Source organism: Pteropus medius, unplaced genomic scaffold (assembly GCF_902729225.1).
Source record: "Pteropus medius unplaced genomic scaffold, Ma_sr-lr_union100, whole genome shotgun sequence".
NCBI lineage: Eukaryota > Metazoa > Chordata > Mammalia > Chiroptera > Pteropodidae > Pteropus > Pteropus medius.
The window spans coordinates 8167430-8187762 of NW_024344437.1; the positions used below are offsets into that span (position 1 = coordinate 8167430).

The 20333-nt window shown below is 40.5% G+C and overlaps 1 pseudogene; it reads left to right on the forward strand.

Moving 5' to 3' along the window:
- Positions 1-13872: 13872 nt before the first annotated feature.
- LOC120610749 (uncharacterized) lies at positions 13873-13991 on the forward strand (annotated as a pseudogene).
- The last annotated feature ends 6342 nt before the right edge of the window (positions 13992-20333 follow it).

Here is a 20333-nt window from a genome sequence, read left to right on the forward strand (position 1 = left end):
CACGCATGTATTTACTCCTCAACAGTTTTTCATAAGTGCTTACTATGTGCCAGGTATTGTTCTAGGTGATAGAGACATTGCAGTGGATAAAACAGACAAAGCGTCTACTCTCCTGGAGCTGGTGTAGGGACACAGACTAAACCAATCAACAAGTGTCTGGTAGGTCAGAGGCAAGTGCTTTGGAGGAAATCAAAGCAGCATAAATGGGGCAGGGATGGTGGGGCTTGGGGAATGAGTGCCACTCTGCCTGGAGCCATCAGTGAAGGCCTAACTGATAAGGTAACATTTGAGCAGAGATTCAAAGTGAGAGAGTGAGTTAGCAAAGTGAGCAGTGAGGGAGGAGCATTCCAGACAGGGTCCTGCAGGTGGGCTGTGCGCAGTGTGGTTAAGGAACAGCAGGGCAGCTTGTCTGCAGCCAAGTGAGCACAGAACAAAGTAGTAGGAGACAGACCCAAAGAAGACAAGGGAATCCATTAATGTGGGCCTTGTAAGTTACTGAGGAGCATAGGCCGTTATTCTGCTTGAGATGGGAAGCTACTGGAGAGGTCTGAGCAAAGGATGACATGATCTGACTAGCATTTTAAGTTCCATGAGTCAATTCTGGCCGCTCTCTTGAAGATCTGTTTTACAGAGGCAAGAGTGGAAGCAGGGGCTAGTTGTGGGGCTCTTGCAATAGTCCAAGTAAGAGATGACTGTGACTTCAACCAGGGGGTAAACGTGGAGGTGGTGAGAAATGGTTGAAGCCAGAGCTGACAGGATTTACCAAATAGATCAAATATTAGGTGTGAGAGAAAGATGGAGTTACTGAGATGTAGGAGGAGCACATTTGGCAAGGAAAGCAGATGTTTGGTTAGATGATGAGATGCCTTCTAGATATCCGAATGGAGATGTAGATATGTATTGTGTTTAGAAGTGCAGTGGGGAGGTCTGGGTGGAAATACAAGTTCGGGTGTGGGTGGAAAGCAGGCTTTTCATGGTGGGCGAAGCATAAAAAAATATGGTGCATTATAGTGGGAGATAACTCCAGGCCATCAGTTCTCAACCTTTCTCACATTATAACACAAATTTTAGAATTTGCTGGAGTAAATGGACCAGGCTACTCTTCCCAAGGCTACTGATTGTTAAACAACAGGCCCAAGATGGAGTCACTTGTGCTGAGCCTCACTAAGACTCAATCTAACTGAACTGCAGTTTCATCCTCCTCCAGGATGGAATTTCACACCAGTCAGTATGGAATTCCCTGGCCAGCACCAGTGAGATCATCTCCCTAATAAGACCCTGCCTTCCCCTGAGGGAGGGTGACCTTGCCTGAAATAATCCATTCTTCCTTGTCCCACAATCTCTCTGCCTACAAGAACCTTCCATTGTGTACAGCTCCTCAGAGCTCCCTTCCAGCTGCTAGGTGTGTTGCTGCCTGACTCATGAGTCACTTAATAAAGCCAGTTAGATCCTCAAATTTACTCGGTCGAATTTTGTCCTTTGACATCATCCTGGGGCTTGGGACACAATCTGCCACAGGCTCTCTTCAGTGGTCTTATCTGTCACCTGTTTGAGGCATTGTCAGCACACTGGTTGGGGAGGAGGACCTGCTCTAGAGGAGACATGGGACCGGATCAGGGAGCCTGGAAACAGTGTTAACTGTGACTTAGTCTTGCAGATGGGGCAGGGTGTCACAAGAGAATTCAGCAGCAATATGTCATAATCACATTTGTTTTATATAGGCACTTTTCAAACTGTGGTGAAAGATAAGTTTTATAAAATTTCCAATCCATCATAGTCTGATACTTTAGTAAAGTATAATAAAAAGTGAATTACTAGTTTAAAGTACAAGTCAAATATTTTTTCATTAACTCCAACAGATATAAAAATTACTGTGAAATAGCTATAAAAGTTTTTCAAAACTCTCAATTTCTGTACTTCTTGTAGGGGACTAGCAGCAGACTGCTCCTGGACTGATATCAGCATGGATGCCAGTATGGGTTGCACTGTTTGGAATGGGGCATACTGGCAGCGAGGATAGTGATGGGAACATCTTGGGCTGTCTTATCAGCTGGTTGACAGGCCACTACCAAATGCTGGGTCACGCTTGTCGAGTGCCTTACGCGGCCTGAGGCAGCCTGTCTGTTGGGTGGTGGTTTGGTGGAGGCGTAAAGCTGCTGGCAAGCGCACCCAGCCATTCTGGTAGTGTCCCCTCCGGTCAACCCCCAGAACTCAACATCTGTGGAAGCCACGCCAGGCTGGCCCTGACGTTGGTCCAGTGTGGCTGACGTTTAACCCTCCCTCGGTAGATCAAATTTGATTATTCATCTGTGTTTCAGTGGTGACCCAAGGGTGACAGAGGGTTGGGGCGGGACATCTCTCAGAGTAGAGTGATCTTTGTTGTTGCCTGGTTTCCAGATCAGGTGACAGGATCAGCTGGGTCATTTGAGCTGTCTTGTATATAGGTTACAAGAGACAAGACACTTGGGAGCAGGGTGCTGGTCTGAATTGACTAGAATTGAAGGCGAGCGGAACAGTTGGCCCTGGGCATGGCTGGCCCTGGGCACGGCTGCTGCACAAGGCTACCCTGGCCCTGCTGGAACCACAATTCCTGGTTTCTCTGATTTGCTAGAGTCAACCGCATTTCTTAGGCGAAGTTAGAGTTCTGAACTCATGTAGTTTCTCTCTCTATTCTGGAGGACCCGAACTGCACCCATCTGTCGGGGAGGCGAGGTCACCAAGCATGTTAGTTAGTCAAGCTCCCCTTTTTCTTGCTTAGAAAAAGTCCTTACATGCCTGTGCTAAGCAGGAGTTCACGTTCATTTATGGACTCATCACCATCCCCACCTAGGCCTGCCTTCCCTCACGTGGGCTGGCTGTCAAGTCTTGGGCAAAAATGATGAGAAGCCCCTATCAGGTCAGAGCCCATGTTCTTAAGGTAGCTGATAAAGTCAAGAGTTCTTGTTGGAAATACACTGACTGCATGGTTCCTCTTGGAATATGCAGTCGCAGTTGGGAGTTTGGAGGTGTATCAGCTAACTGGCCGCCCTTTGGCACCGTCAGCAGCATCTCCTTTACCAGGGCCGAGTCTCAGGTCGGAGGGCGGTCATAAGCACAGTTAGTGTTGTCGCATCGACCTTTTTGCAGAGGTAGCATTCAGATTATTTCACAGCTGCTGTGGGGGCCAGTTGGCTCGCTGACACATCTGTTCTCTTTCCAGCTGTCTAGGCTTTGATTGTCACCATTGAGTCCCCCATAGTCACCTTCTTATGGTTATCTGTGGGATTCAACGATGAGAAGTCAGAGCCTTTTGGTCAGGGGCCAAACGGGTGCCAGGCTTTGCTGGCTGGGGTGCCACTGCCACTGGTGCCTTGTCTCCTACTGTGTTCCAGGGAAAACATGAAGGAACATGAGCTGGCATGATGCCAAGGTGGCTAGTGCCAGCTCTGTTCCTTGTCAAGACCCACTGCGTTCTCCCAAGGCTGGGTGGCTGGGAAGGCAGGAAAAGCACAGGCTAGCCCTGGGGAGTCCCTGATGGGAGCCAACGGCAGTGTCCAGGAGGCATGAGGTTTGGGGCGTTGATTGCGTGGGCACCAACCAGTCAGAACCAAGGCTGGTTACTGTGCCAGAGAGGGAACCTGTGGGCCCTTAGGGTACCTGTCATTAACATATTAGTTGACGGGTCGGTGGGGGTCCTAGAGAAGGGGCTGTGCTGTGGATTAGGAGAGGGCCCAGAGCACTGTATGCCATGCCGTGTGGCCATAAATGTATACTGACTGTTTTAGCCCTTTGAGTTCTGAGAATCCTGAACTCTTGAATACCCATGGCAGCCTTTACATGCATACAGAAACTCTGCCATTCCTCCAGTCTTCTAATTCTTCCTGGGGTAGGCGAGATCTTGGAGAGCGTGTGAGACAGGAGTGCCTGGTAGGCGGCAAATAGCGCCTCCCTCACCTCTGCTACTGGAGGTTAGTGAGGATTTGCATCCCCTTCCCCTCTTTCATGGGTACAGGGAGCAGAGCGTAGCCTCTGACGTGTACGTGCTGAACTAACAGACGTGTCTCTGTCAGCTGGTTTGAGGGACAAGTCTGAGAACTTGTGCAAGGAGATGGGAGCAAATGCACTTGGTCAAGGTCCTGGTCAGACAGGTTAGTGACAAGGCTTTGGCCTTGGAGACCACAGCAGGGGCAGGATATTCTGCTCAGGGGAGCCAGAAGCGGGAGCATGCAGGAGGGGTGTTCAAGCCTACGTCTTTGGAGAACTTGGGAAACCAGTTTCATTCATTGATTTCAAGGACCAAGAGCTTGGGAGTCTAGAAGGGAATGCAAGAAAGGCCACAGAGAGGAAGGTCCAAACCATCATAGAAATGGTACAAAGAATCTCTGGTGTCTTATTCAACCACCGGGTACTTGGAGGTATTGGGTCTGTATAAAGGTAGAGATGATAGTGACAGATCTGTATGGGTTTGAAATTTAGATAGAAAACTAATAGCAATTGTGTAGAAAAGGAGACAAATAGTGCCCCAGGAACCCTAAGACATGTCCGCAGGAAACATATGAGAAAGTATCATTGGCGAGTGCTCTAGCGGTGGAGCTGAGGGGGAGAGAGAACTCTGGGGAGACCTCCAGCAGTGAGACACTGAGCAGGGCAGGAGTGAGGACAGGAGAGGGCAGAGTGGCTGACGGCGTGAAGGGCGGAAACACGTGCTTTCTGAGGACAGCCGAAGCAGCAACACAGACCGTATGGCGAGCATGGAGTTAGTCATTGTTCTCATCAGGCCAGTTCTGTGACCTTTTTGTGACCGAGTTGCTATCCCAGTTCATGACTCAAATGTTACATATAAAGATAATACCTTTTGGTTTTCTTCTGAATACAGTGAATGTTAATGGGATGCTATTTATGGTATACTCTGGATTCTGGAAAAAATAAACATCATTGGTTTCTATTTAGCAAAGTATTTAACATATTAAAAAATAGAGTGTTAGGGCTAAAAGGGATTTATAGGACATCTAGCTCAAAACTCACATTTCATAGATGAGGAAACTGAGTCCCAATAACTTACTACCTAAATTCAGTGGGAAAACTGGGACCTCCAGTCATTTCTCTTCTGTACAGAGATCTTCCCAGGATGCATTTGTGCTGAGTCACATCAGCTTGCAGTGTCTTAGTATTTTTGTCACTGAGTCCGAATCCTTGGCAGTTGCCAGGTTGGTTATCTAGAGCAATTCATGGAGGTTTTAAGGTAGTTACATGAAAGTTGATTTCCTTCTTTCTTTTTATATTAAAAACAGCACAAAGTGTGATTGGACATAGGTTCAGTTTTAGTCCCTTGTCTGACTGCTATTTTAAACAAAATTCCACATTTTGGTTAGAAAGCTGGACAAGAGACTTAGCTGTAGTTTGGGGCAGGTGCAGGGATCCTTACCAGCATACAGAAACGAGGAGTTGGTGAGACTTTGTCAACTATCTTGGTGAATGGTGCTGGGATACTGGCTGAAGATGAAGGCCTAAGGAAGACGAATATACTGTACATAGGCAAGGTTTTCATCACCTTCACGCAACTTAATGTCAACACAGCTGCTCACGTACAACAATTATGCACGAATAGATAAAGAAGTGACCTTGAATTAGAGAAGGCAGCCACAGGCCGCCCGGAAGACAGAAGATGTGCTGTGAACCACCCCTTCAAAAGAAAAAATAGCGAGGTCTACAGAAGAATGGCGTCGTCTGACCTTTATGGCCAGGCTTGTCTCCACCACAGATTCTGATTTTCAGAGTTTCTCCTTTGGAACATAATATTACAGAGAAAAATAAAGTCCCTGCGAGGCCCCCGGATGCAGCTGGCATACCCCACAGGGAGCACAGTGTGGATCACGGCCCCACTGGATGTGCCGGGGTCCTCTGCAGAGGTGCCCGGTGTGCTGTGCCATCTGAGCATTGCTTGTGGCAAGGAGACAGCACTCCATCACATGTGACAGGTACACAGTGAGGACAGCCACCCCAAGTACACAGTGTGGGAGTGGTCTCTTGTGCTTGCATTGCATTTTCTCTTTGGATACATAAACCTGGATATAAATTACGCATATAAATAATTTGAGCATGACCTAAAAACATCCACACAGAAGGAGGTGAAGCAGAAGTCGTTCCCTTCATTCCGAACCCCCTCCACATTGTACTGTTAAGATGAGCTTAACAGTTTGCTGTGCATCCTTCAGGCCCTTTGTGTCTGGAGGAACACACACACACACGTTAACTAAGGAGTGAGCTTGTTCCAGATACTCTCTCACTCCAGACACAAATTCGCTCATTCAATAATGATTTCCTTATGAATTTTGTTTGGAATATGACTAATACCTCAAAATAAGGGTTTTCTGATTTGCTGAAGTAGATGTCACATGCTCTGTACCTTTTGAAGGCTCTCTGAGGAAATTCACATTTTTTGTACCAAATTCCAATAAGGCTATTTTAATGGTTTTCCTTCCACAAGTGTTTTAGCAGTAGCAGGTGGTGGTAGTTAAAGTTGGGGCCGTTCCAGAGAGATTAAATCTGATGGGCTGAGAACATTTGAGGGAATGAAAACACCATAAAACGCAGAGAGAAGAACTCAAAAAGCTGATCTGTAGAGCTGTTTGAAAGAGAGCCAGTAAGCAGCTCCCGTATGCTTGAAGTCATTTAAGGTGTGACTACAGCTCAGTACAGTGTGGTCGCTTGTTCACAGTGACAGGACGTGGAAGGCAGAGACTGACATCCCCAATTGTTAAAGGTCTCAGGGGCGTCAGCCACCCCCCAGGGAATGGAATTACTGATGTCTGTCCAATGGCCAAGTTGTATGTGATTGTTTATTTGTTAGAAAATAAAGGCTACAAAAATGTACACATTTTGATGCTTATTTGCACAAATGATGAGTTTAAAATAAAATCTCCAATTTTAAGTGTATGAAATTTTAAATTAGTGCTTATGAGGCCATTCAGTTTTAGACTTTTTATTCTTAGAGGACATGATACTTCTTAATTTCATGTTTGAAAAGATTTAGAAATGTAGTTGCTATATTTGTTTTAAAACAACAGCTGTAACTTAAATGTGTCAAACATGTTAAGAACTTGAGAGCTTGTAGCAAATCAGGGCTGTCTTACTAGTGCCTGCTGCTAATGGGATTTACCAAGTAGGTACAAGTTTTCCATTTGAAAAGGCTTTAATATTCTTTTCAAGCATAATATACTCATGAATTCTCACTTTAATCATATTAATTTCTTATAAGAAAACACACATTGAGCCTAAAGGTACTTTTAGGATATGTGTAGGGAAAATGATCTTTAAGAATTCAATTTGGCATTTCAGGATGTTTAAAATAGCATCTTTTGAAAGTGATAAATCCTAAAGCAGTAGGGTGATATCACATACTCATCTCAGGCTTAGGACAAGTAGTTTAATTAAACAGGCTTCATCATATGTTTTTCTTTACCTATAGTTTTCAGAAGGTCATTTAGTTTTACTATTCATGACTGCTCACATTGTCGGTTCGGCCTCCTTTGGGGATATGTGACTTTTTACAAAGCGGTGTTTCTTTTTTCATATGTGTAATTCCTTTTCAATTAGGAAGAACTTCTGGTAAGTAAATTAGGCTTTTTGCAGGTTTTTTTGTTGTTACTGTTGTGAACTTCAGGGTTTTTTTGTTGGCTTTTTTTCCTCTCTATTGGTTTTTGGCTTAGCTACTTCGTAGTCTGAAGTTTCTTTGTATGATTAGTTCATCAACATATATAGTTAATAATTTCTGATTACTAGAGCTTATTCGGCCTCCATAGAACTTGTCTCCCCTTTTTGTATTTGGTCTCTGTTTAGTACAGCATGAGCAGGGCTGGCCAAGTAATAACAGTGATGCTGGGATCTCTGAATTCTCGTAATTCATCACGACTGTGTAGTTTGTTGCGATGAGTGTGTGTGTGTGTGTGTGGGGGTGTTGCAGAGGTTCAAGAATGTGAGCTTTAACTGCCAGAGACCTCCACCACCCACCCGACATTTGGGGATGTTACTTAAATCTCGGTGTCTTCTCTTGTGCCATGGGGTTGATAGCGGGGTCCGCCTCCTGGAGTGGTCGTGCAGGTTGCCTGATACAGCACGCGAAGCACGCGTGGCAGGCATAGCAGGAAGAACAATAACAGCAAGAAGTGTCACTTGAGACCCAAAGGATAGTGAAAAGCAAAGGCAGCCCCTTCCCTTTTCCTACGAATCCCAGACCCAGGAATTTTCTCTGCCTCGGTTGGTTTTGTGTTTTCAGGTTCTGAGCAGCTTCCTAGGGATACACCCTGGGGACATTAGTGTGTCTCAGGTGGGGCAACCGAGAAAGTGTTTTCCTATAGGTCACGGGGTGAATTTACACTGATTACAAAATTAAACAGTACATATCCCACATATTTGTGTAAGTCACTGAATAAGCTCAACTGAAGCAGCAGCTCTCACTGTTAACCCAGTGGTAAAATCACCGCCCATTCAACAGTGCCTCTGTTTCACAGGCACTGTGGTAGGTGCTGGGGGCGGCAGGGAGCAAAACAGACAGGACTTGACAAGAAGTCAAAGTGGACAAGTCAGTCACTGGTGTGCTGGGAGATGACAAGTTTCAGGCAGACGCTAGAGCAGAAGTGTATAGGGCGTGCCTGGCTGGGTGCAGTGGAAGCAGGGGAAGCTTTCCCTGAGAAGGGGACATTTAAGTACCTTAGTTTTCCTCATTTGGTTTAAGATATTATTAAGGGAATTTCTGAACAACATGAAATTCAACTCTCGGTTTTTTAGTGTTCATTATATGACATAACAAAATAAGTCGTATTTAGCTGTACATTTTTCTTAGTCATAGAAAGCATCTGACAGTATCTGTGAAGCAGTGCTATCAGTGTAAATTGTTATTTCTTAGCCATGAAAATAAACTGTAAGTATTTTTTAAAAGAATTAGAGTGGATTTTCTAAATCTTGGCAATTAAACTAGATGTGATAGAATAGGGGAAATGTGATTGATAGAATTGGAGTTAATACATTAGAATATTGAACTCTTTACCTTGTTAATCATGGATTTTATGCATGCAGCAGTGAGATCTTAACAGGAAATAAAGACTTTTCTGTATTTGAAGCAATCCATTGCAGTAATGAGAATTTTCTTGAGAGGATGTTAGGAGATTTGGAAATTAACTAGTTCCCTTGGGGAATTTAACTTTTGGGAAAATGGTGATTTTTATCTAATATGTTTTAAAATATGTGCTGCTTTATCTCTGTGTGTTTAAAAAATTTGACCAAGGGGGAACATTATGAAATCAATACATTTAAGAATAAACTAGTTGGCTCTGAGGGCTTGCCATTATTTTTGGCAATAATAAAATTTAAAGGATTGTTTTCTGAGTGAGATCTTGAAAGCTCACATGATGGAAGCAAATATTGATTCAATACACCACACTGTAGTTCAAGTTGGAGTTATTCTTGGTCGTGACTAGTGAGGAGGTAGAGAAGTCACCAAGTAATAAAGAGCTTTTTAGAAGATGGGTAGGCATTAACAGTAATTGTTGAGTCTTATTACCTAGAACTGAATTTGCACACAGGCTGCGTTTTTTCATTTGTGGGGAATAAGTTTATGTTCCTTAATCGAAGTTTGCACTCAATAAATCTGTAAGTGGATTTGTTATTCTAAAGTGAAGTTTAAATTTTGAGAAAACTTGGTTGAGAACAAACTTAGGAATCAGAGAGACTTGAGTTTAGATCTAATATTATATATTTATTAATTATGTGAACTGGGCAAGTTTCTGTATCTCAATTTTTCTGTTAAATGGGAAAGATGATGATAGTACTGTCCTCATAGGCTGTTCTTAGGTAGAGCTAAATGAAATTTTATATATATGTGTATGTTAACAAATATCTGCCCCATAGCAGGTCTATAGGAAATATGAGCCATTATTGCTGTCTTAAATTTTAGGTTTGTTTCACTTCAGTATGTCGTGAGCATTTTAACAAGCTTAATCTTTATTTTCCTGAATTATATTTTATACTGTATTAACTCAAATTGATTATATGAATATTTTATCTTTTTTAAATTTTTAATTAATGATTTACATAAACTTTATTTGTAACCATAATAACTACTGATTATGTGTAAAAAAAAAAAGGTTTATGTTCAAACATTTTTTTTTCACTGCATAAGTCATTAAGGAGTACATAATTCAGACTTTTTGAGTTCCAGTTTCTCCACCTCCTTACCCACACTTGTTATCTTTTTATTATAGCTGTCTTAGTGGGTATGAAATGGTATTTTATTGTGGTTTGGACTTGCATTTCCTCGATGTCTAATGATGTTGGGTGTCTTTTCATGTGCTTATTGGCTATTTGTATATCTTCTTTGGAGAGGTCTATTCTGATCCTTTGTCCATTTAAGAATTTGGTTTGTCTTTTTATTACAGTTTGTTCTCAGTTCCTTATCTGAGGGGGATACACTCCAGGACCCAACAGTATTGGACCTTAGATTTTCCTATATTTACATACACTTTACAGCTTCTCTGTGGCATCTCCAAATTGCCTGTGTCACTGCACTTGGGCTGTGGGACCATTATTAAGTAAAATAAGAGTGACATGAACACACGCCCTGTGGTCCCGCAACAGTGGTTCTGAAAACCAAGGGACCTGCTAAGTGACTAACAGGCAGGTGACATATACAGTGTGGAGACAAAGGGACGGCCCATGTCGCGGGTGGGAGCGGGCAGAACAGCACGAGGTTGCACCATGCTACTCAGAATGATGTGCAGCTTAAAACTTACAAACTGTTTGTGTTTGGAATTTTTCATTTAGTATTTTCAGACCGAGGTTGACTGTAGGAAACAAACTGCCGAAAGCGAAATGGCAGATGAGTTCTTCGTGTTTTCTGGGTGCAAATACGCTCTCCCATTCCGTGGGCTGCCTGCCTTTTTACTTTCTTGATGATATCCTTTGAAGCACAAAAGTTTTTACTTTTTTTTTTTTTTTTTTTTAGGCAAGGCAACTCTTGGTTGACCTCACAGATTGTAAGGTCCTTGTCAGCTTACAATCTCTTATTATTTATTTACTTATTTTTTACGTCTACAGCACCTGGTCTTCCTAGAAGAGTTTTTAGTTTTGATGAAGTCCAATTTATTTTTCATTTGGTTGCTCGTGCTTTTGGTGTCATCTAAAAACTTACTACCTAATTCAAGGTAATGAAGAGTCACACCTGTATTTTCTAACAGGAGTCTTATGGTTTCAGCTCATATTTAGGTCTGATCTATTTTGAGTTAAATTTTGTGTATGGTGCAAGATGGAGTCCGATTTGATTCTTTTGCATATGGATAGCCAGTTGTCCAACATTTGTTGAAAAGACTGTTCTCTCCTGCCCCATCGAATGACTTGTCAAAAATCAATTGGCCATAAACATAAGGGTTTATTTCTGAAACCTGAAATCTGTTCCATCAGCCTCTATGTTTATCCTTATGCCAGCACCACACAGTCTTGGTCACTATATAGCTTTATAGCAGGTTTCTAAGTTAGAAAGCTGAGTCCTCCAACTGTGTTCTTTTTCGAGGTTCATATTGTCTTTTGATGCACAAAATTTGTTAATTTTCATGAAGTCCAATTTGTCTATTTTTCCTTTTGTTGCCTTTGCCTTTGGTGGTCAATATCTGAGATATCATTGCCAAATCCAATGTCATGAAGCTTTTGCCCTGTGTTTTCTTCTAAGAATTTTATAGTTTTAGATCTTACATTTAGGCCTTTGATTCATTTTGAGTTAATTTTTGTATATGATGTTCTGTATGGGTCCAACTTCATTCTTTTGCATGTCGATATCCAGTTTTCTCACCACTATTTGTTGAAAAGAATGTCCTTTCTCCATGAATAGTCTTGGTACCCTTGTCAAAAATTATTTGACTATATATGTGAGGGTTTATTTCTGGGCTCTCTATTCTATTCCATTGGTTTATATGTCTGTCTTTATATCAGCACCACACTATTTTGATTAATGTAGCTTTGTAGTAAGTTTTGAAATGAGAAAGTGTGAGTTCTTTAGCTTTGTTCTTTTTTCAAAATTGTTTTGGCTGTTATTTTGAGATTCATTATAAATTTTTAGAATGGACGTTTCTGTTTCTGCAAAAAAAGTCATTGGGTTTAGAGAGAGACTGCGGAGGGACCCACTTTGGGTAATATTGATACATCTGAAGAATATCAAGTCTTCCAATCCAGAAGCATGGAATGTGTTTCCATTTATGTATGTCTTTAATTTTTTTTTTCCAGCAATGTCTTGTAGTGTTTATTGTACAAGTCTCTCACTTCCTTGGTTAATTCCTAAGTATTTTATTCTTTTCGATGCTATTGTAAATGGAATTGTTTTTCTAACTTTTTTCAGATTGGTTGTTGTTAGTGTATATAAATGCAACGGATTTTTGTGTATTGACTTTGTATCCTACTACTTTGACAAATTCATTTATTAGCTCTAACAGTTTTTTGTAGAACCTTTAGGATTTCTACATATAAGATCATACCATCTCCAAACAGAGATAATTTCACTTCTTCCTTTCCAGTTCGGATGTCTTTTGTTTGTCTTTCTTGCTTTTACTTATTGGTCAGGCTAGAACTTCCAGTATGGTATTGAATAGGGTGGTGAAAGTGAGGATCCTCATCTTGTTCTTGATCTTATAGGAAAAGCTTTCAGTCTTTCAGCATTGTGTATGATCTTGGTGGAGGTTTTTCAAATATGGCTTTTATAATGTTGAGGTAGTTTCTTTCTATTGCTTGTTTTTTGAGTGTTTTTATTATGAAAGAGTTAAGTTTTGTCAAATGCTTTTTCTGCATCAAATGAGATGATCATGTGGATTTTTTCCCTTCATTCAGTTAACATGGCACATTACATTGATCAACTTTCATATGTTGAACCAAAGCATTCCAAGAATAAATCCCACTTGGTCACGGTGTATAATCTTTTTAATATGCTGCTGAGTTTGGTTGAGGAGTTTTGCTTCAATATTCATAAGAAAGATTGATCTGAGGGTTTCTTTTATTGTGCCTTTGTCTGGCTTTGGTGTTAGGATAATGCTAATCTTCTAGATGAGTTACAAAGTGTTCCTCCTCTTCATTTAAAAACAAACAAACAAACAAACAAAACTTTGAGAAAGATTAGAATTAGTTTTTGTCCAGAGATTTTTTTGATTACTGATTCAATCTCCTTAATAGTTTATAGGTCTAGTCAGATTTTCTATTTCTTAGTGATTCAGTCTTGGTAGGTTTTTTTGTTTCTAGGAATTTTTCCATTTCATCTAGGTTATTCAATCTGTTTTTTTCATAGTATGCTCTTATAACCCTTTTTTATTTCTATATAATTGGTAGTAAAGTCCCCATTTTCATTTGTGATTTTAAATTTGAGTATTCCTTTTTCCTTAGTCCATTTAGCTAAATGTTTGTCAATTTTGTTAATTTTTTCAAAGAACTTTTGGTTTCATTTTCTCTATTGTTTTTTTATTGTCCATTTCATTTATCTCTGCTCTAATCTTTAATATTTCCTTTCTCCTGCTAGCTTTGGGTTTAATTTGTTCTTCTTTCTCTTGCTCCTTAAGTTGTAAAATTAAGTCATTGATTTGAAAGCTTTGTTTTTTTTTAATATGTTTATAGCTTAAAATTTTCCCTTTCATGCTACTATTACTGTATCCTATATATTTTGGTATGTTTTGCCTTTTTTTTAATCTTAATTATTTTATAGTTTCCCTCGTTATTTCTTCTTTGATCCACTGCTTGTTTAAGCATGTGTTGTTTAATTTTCCCAAATTTATGAATTTTCCATTTTTACTTCTTTTATTGGTTTCTAACTTTGTTGTGGTGGGAAAAGATGCTTTGTATGATATTTGTTAATGTAAGAAATATCCATACTATGGCCATGCCACTCTGAACACGCCCAATCTCGTCTGATCTCAGAAGCTAAGCAGGGTCGGGCCTGGTTAGTACTTGGATGGGAGACCACCTAGGAAGACCAGGTGCTGTAGGCATAAATAAAAAAGAAATGTCCAAACTTGTGAATAATTTTTATAAGAGTTTATTTGAGCCCAAACTGATGACATATGGTGGGGGGTGGGGAGGAAGCAAGATCTTAATTGCTCCTCAGAATAACAGTTTTGCAGTTTCTTTTTATGCATTTGAAATTAAGGAGTGAACATAAGGAAGATTTCGTGAAGGTGGGAGAAAGCCAGGTGGGGATAGGATTCCAGGACACTTAAGATTACATGTTCTCATGTTTTAGGAGGGGTCTAAAAGTGAGCATTTCATATAGGTGCACAGAAACAATGGACAGGGTTTGCTTCAGGCAAAGATAAGCCTTTTACTAAAGAGGTTCTGTGCGTAAGGCATAAATGCCCAGCCTGACCTGCCAGGTAGGAATTCATGACCGGATCACCCTGTGAGGTTCCTTTCCATAGAACCCCTTTTTCTTCCACATAGCTGACTTTTTTAATATAGTGAGACTTAGTTTGTGGCCTAACATATGATCTATCCTGGAAAATGTCCCTTGTGGTATTCTAGTGTAAACTAATCTTGCAGATCCCAAGGTAAACCCAGCTACATCATAATGTGTTATTTAGCTTAATCATTACTGTACATAGTTTGCTAATGTTTTATTTAGGTTTTTGTGTTTAGAAAGTGTACTTCCTGACTATCAAGCTAAAAAGAGTTGGATATATTCTCTCCTTTTCTCTTCTCTGGGAAAGTTTGCATAGTATTTACAATGAACAGTTCTTTTGACTATTTGGTAGAACTTTTCTGAAAAGTCATTTGGACTTGGAGTTTTCTTACTGAGAAAAAAACTTAACTTTCATCATTTTACTATTATAGGACTAATCAGGCTTTCTATTTCTTTTTTAGTCTTTTTAATAAGTTGTATTTTATAGCTGTTTATACATATTTCAATTTTCAATTCAGTTCATATAAAGTTATTCATGGTATTATCCTTCTATTTATTTTTTTACTTTTTTATTTCAGATATAATTGACATATAACTTTATATTAGTTTCAGGTATACAACATAATGATTTGATATTTCTACATATTGCAAAATGATCACAATCAGTCTAGTTAACATCCATCACCCTACATAGTTAAACATTTATTTTGTGATAAAATTTTTAAGATTTACTCTCTTAGAAACATCCACATACATAATACAGTATCATTAATTACAGTCATCCAAACTAAGCAAACTCTTAGTTTGCATCCACATCTTGGCTATTGTAAATAATACTGCGATCCTTTTATCTTTCAAAGTCTCTTCTGGAACTGCAATTGAGCCTCCTTTTTCATCCTTAAGACTAATTTGCTTTTTTCCCCCTTTGGTTAATCTTACCAGAAGTTTGTGATTTTTATTAATCTTTTTAAATAGTATGTTTATTTTCTGTTTCTTTGTTATCTTTTTCATTCTTTTTTATTCCCTGACTTCTACTTTTTGGGGGTTTGTTCTTTTTCTAACTTCTTCAGTTGTGTGGTTGTCTTTATTTTGTATCTTTCTTGTTTTAACATGTAAACCCTATGGCAAATATCCCTTTAAGTACCACTTTGACATGTAATTTTTTTACTGTCGTTCAGTTCTACATATTTCTACTACAGTTCTTTTCTACCTATCAATTTTTCAGCATTTTAAATTTTTTTCCAAAATAATTTTTGTTACTAATTTCAAAGTTAATTGCATTATGGTCAGGAAATTTGGTCTGTACTTTAGTGATTCTTTGAAATGTGTGAGGACTAGCCTGACAGCCTAGTTAATTGCCTATGTGGGCTTGAAAAGAATGTATTTTCTCCAATTTTGGAATGTAGTGTTCCATATTTGTCCATTATATCAAACATTATTAATTGTGCTATATATAACTTGTATATCTGTGTTCTTTTTCTTTCTTTTTTTTGTGGGGGGAGGGTCTGGTTGTTCTATCAATTATTGAGGAAGCTGTTTTGTCTATATATGGCCACTTTTAAAAGAAAAACTTTAATCACTTGAAATTATATTAAATAAATCATACGCTGAGAATGTCCAGCTCTCCTGTCTCACCTGTTCTTTGTGCATAAATCATATGAGCCATCACCCCACTGTGATCATGAATTACATCCTGGGAGTCTCAGTGAGACAAATAATGATCGTTTTTGTTGTTCACATCTATTAAAAATAAGAGCTGCCATTTATGAAATCCACTATGGGCCAGGCGTTGCGCCGGGTGCTTTATTCACTTTAAAAGTCCTTTTATCTAGCAGGATTGAGACAGGTGGCTATTAGTTTACCGAAAAAGTTGATTAAAGTGAGGAATTAGTAAGATATGATAGTACTTTAAACATTTTATTTAAACTTGTGCTTACATGTACATTCATTCACCCATCTTTATGTATGATTCTGTTTAGTGGAGCTTGTCCTTTTTCACACATAAACCACACCAGTAATGAATGCATTGTTAAGAATGTCTAGTTTCTATTGATGTAAATTGGAGGGGGAAGCCAAAGAAGACTTGAAAGCAACATGAGTGCAGAATTATAGGTTTCATGATCTTTAACCAAACTTCATAGTTATCCTGCCCACACTTGATTTGATAATAATTGTTTAGTACCTCACCTTTATGAAGTCATTACTTCAATTTTATAGGAACTTTTTTTTGTCCTCGTATTCTACCTGTTGATGTTATGTTCACAGAATGTTTAATCAAACTACATAATTATAGTAACAACTGATTAGTATAAAAAGCCTTGGGAATTGACTCAGCTGACAGCCCTACGCACTGGGAACAGAAGGGAGTGGCTGTACTGGAGAGCAGCCATCTAGCTGGGAGCATTTTCTGTGACATTGGCATCAGCACACTTTAGAACTCTCTTGTACTAATCACTTCTAAGTCTGCACAGTAAGAGTGTAAGTAGGTTGTTAACATTCTACAAATAATTGTTATAAATTTTCTTAATTCTTTTATATTTCAGAGAGAGAGATTCGAAGAAAACCGGGCCCAGGCTCAGCAAAACCAAGCAGAAGAGGAACAGAAAAAGAAAGAAAACACGCAACAGTCCTTGTGGAATCATGAGAGAAAACTCATTTGAAACATCAAGTTACCAGGAGCCACCTCAGAGTAAAGGGGGAGATATGGGAGAGACCAAAAGAGAGGCAGCGTGTGCTGTCACCTATGGTATGGGAAGCAACTGGGAGGTGTAGGAGATGGCCGTAAAGATGGGTGATGGGAAAATGTGAATCCTGAAGACAGCACTCCTAGTGTTATGTCTGTAGCTGAGTTGGACAGTACACCAAAGAATTCCCTCTATACAGAAGATGATGATGTGTTTCTAAGTTTGTCATTGAGGCCAAATGACAGCTCTGTTACTTGTCCAGCAGTGACTCAAAATCTTCCCTGCGTGGCAGGTGACAACTGGCACGAGGTGGAAAAGCACACGGGAAGTAGGCATACGGCGGTATTAGACACGCAGGACCGATTTGCGGAAACCCCGTGAGCATTTACACAGAAGAGAGACGCTAGGTAAAAGTCCCCCTAATGGAACGATTCTGCACCGTCAGCGTGGATCCAGAACCCCAGATCAAGTTTTAAGAAAGGAACGAGGAGTAAATACAGCTAAGAACAACTGGGCTTTTTTCTCAAACAATTTACCTGATCAAGAATCACAGCTGAGCTCTGAGAGACAACCCTATTTTGGTGGCCGGCCTGAGGCACCTCATGAGTTTCTGTGTGAGCAGAGACCAAAGAAAGATCGATGGCAAAAACTGGCCTGTCCTGACAGCAGGGGACAATTGATTAAATTGATCACCACTTCTGAAAGAGCATCAGGACCAGGAAGCAGTCCAGAAACATCTATAGAGAAGCTATTGATAGAAAATGAAGACTTATCACCTCCAATTGAGAGCACAGATTCAACCACAGAAATGGAAACGAGTGTCTTTGGAAGCTGCTCACTTAAACTGGATACCCCAAAGAGTGCCTTACATGCAACAGAGAATAAGAAAAGGAGGCAGAAAAGGATTTTTGATTTGGCACCAAACTTTAACCTACTGGGACAGAGTCATATCAGTGTTAAAGAGAGGACTGTGGCTTGTTCACGGAAAGCCATGGACTAAGCGTGATTTTAGAAGAAGACAAAGATAGAATTTTAGAAATACATAATGAAGAGGCAGCAAAGGAAAACCACATGACCTTCGATCAGCATCCCTCATGGCTCTGCTCTGTTATTTTCCAAGATCCCCCTCTAAATGCTGGGGGGAAATTTACTCTCATGACCTGCTGCTTCACAGACTAAGTAGTTTGTCAAAAATCCCAGTCCTGACATGCCACAGGATTCAGCCAACTTTTGGAAGACATTCACAAGGAAGATACCGGTAGGTTTTGACTTTCGAATTTCAGGCAAGAGCAGATCATAAACTAAGTGACATAAGGTTTACTTCCCCAGAAAGTTTAAGTAGCCCACCCGATACTTTGTACTCTTTCAGGATCACTTCTGATCTTCACTTTCTAAGTGCAAGGTTGGGTGAGAAGCTGAGACCATGGGAAGAGCGGACGCCGCCACACTGTTGTGCCCTGGGAGAACCAAGATTCAGCAGGCACTGACCTCGATTCCTGGAGCCGCTGTTGTCTCCGGGGTTGGCCTTTCAACTAGGAAAGCTCTGTGGATCTTTTGGGGTTCCAGTGGGTAAGTTGTGTTTATTTGCTACAAATAAAAGGTTCAGTTTAACATGCACGAGTGATTTTTCAGGCTTTTCTGCCTCACATTGGTGATTCTGTGCAATTGATTGATCTTGTGATGCTTTTCAGCAGTGGGAATAGAAGACCCACAGCAGGCAGTGCCTGGCCTTCAGAGTCACGTTCCCTGCCCCCACCGCTGTGACCAATAGTGTAAACTGTTGCGGAACACCTACAATACTTGGATTCCCAATTTAAATAGACCCTGGCAGGCAAACAGCGATTATGTCACAAGTAGAGATGGACTGCCTTTTTTTTTTTTTAACCCTTTCTACTTTCTGTATCTTCTGTATGTGGCACATGGCCCTTTCCTTCCTCATCCGCATTATGGCACATAGACATGAAAATAGTAAAGAAGGGGACAGTGAAGATTAAATTATGGAAAAAGATCACCTGAAGAATTTAATTTTTAAAGACTGAGAAGGGCTCTGAAAAGAAGACTAGGAAGGAGTCTAACTGGTCAACGCGAAAGTTTCCTTCAAGCTCTAAAGATTGTCTTTGGAAATGAAAAACTCACCTGTGAATAAAACAAATGAAAATATGATTTTTTCATATTCTACGCAAAATTCTAAGTAAATAAGAATATATTAAGATGCTCAATGTCTTAGAGAGGAAATGTAATATGCCAACTGTTTCTTCTCTGTAAGTCAACCGTGCGTGTTAGTGATTCCAGGGGATTGCATATGTCCCCTCGCTTGGGGACAGAAGCAGTGTGGACTGAGGGGCCCGAGCTCCGAGCCCTGCGGTCTCCTGTCTTCCCAGCGCTCCTTCCCTCCTGCGCCCGGGGGTGCCTGGGCCTCTCCACCTTCCAGCTCCTCTTTCAGAGGTTTAGACCTCACCCCGACAGCCCCTCTGTCTGGACCAGTGTGGTCCCCGCAGGGAGGTCTCAGAGCCAGGGCTCACAGTCAATCAGCCTGCTTTTGGGAGTCCGGCACCCCATTTCTCACTTTTGTAAACTTGGTGAATAATCACGTGTTTACTGCTGCGATTTTCTGTTCTACATGCACCAAAGAAACATGCCAATTCAAAAAATTAAAATGCATTTGTTGTTTTGGGGAATTTTGAAAGATAATTGGAGTCGTTTTAGGTCAGGGATCTTAGTCCAAGGTCCATAGTCTGAAATTGTATGCAAATTTTTTTTGCGTGTCTTGTGCCATTTTTGGGGGAGGAAGTCTGTAGGTTTGATCAACTTTTTGGGGAGGCAGGGTCCATGACCCAAAGCTGAGTAGACACTGTGTTAGGTGGTGCCAGAAAGCACTAAGATAAGGGACTAGTCAGAAAGATTAAGCCCCCTTCTGTCCTGACTGTACCACCGTCGGAAGCAGTGGCGATCGAGCATCCATTAATTAAGCTTTGGAAAGCTTTTTAGAGGAAACAGACCCCATTCATCAAATAACTTACTTCTCAATGAGGAGACAAGACTAACACAAAACAAAACTGTTGCACGTAGAAAACATAAATTACTAGCTCCTGAATATTTTATGAGGTTAGCAACGCTTTGTCTGGGATGGCTTGTGCGTGGAACTGAATTATAGGCAGCGTTTATACAAATGTGACTTAGAAAAACAGAAAAAACTTTGTTTGGAAATGGTGTGCGTGTTCTTAGAAAAGGCGAGATGAGAAACAGTCAGT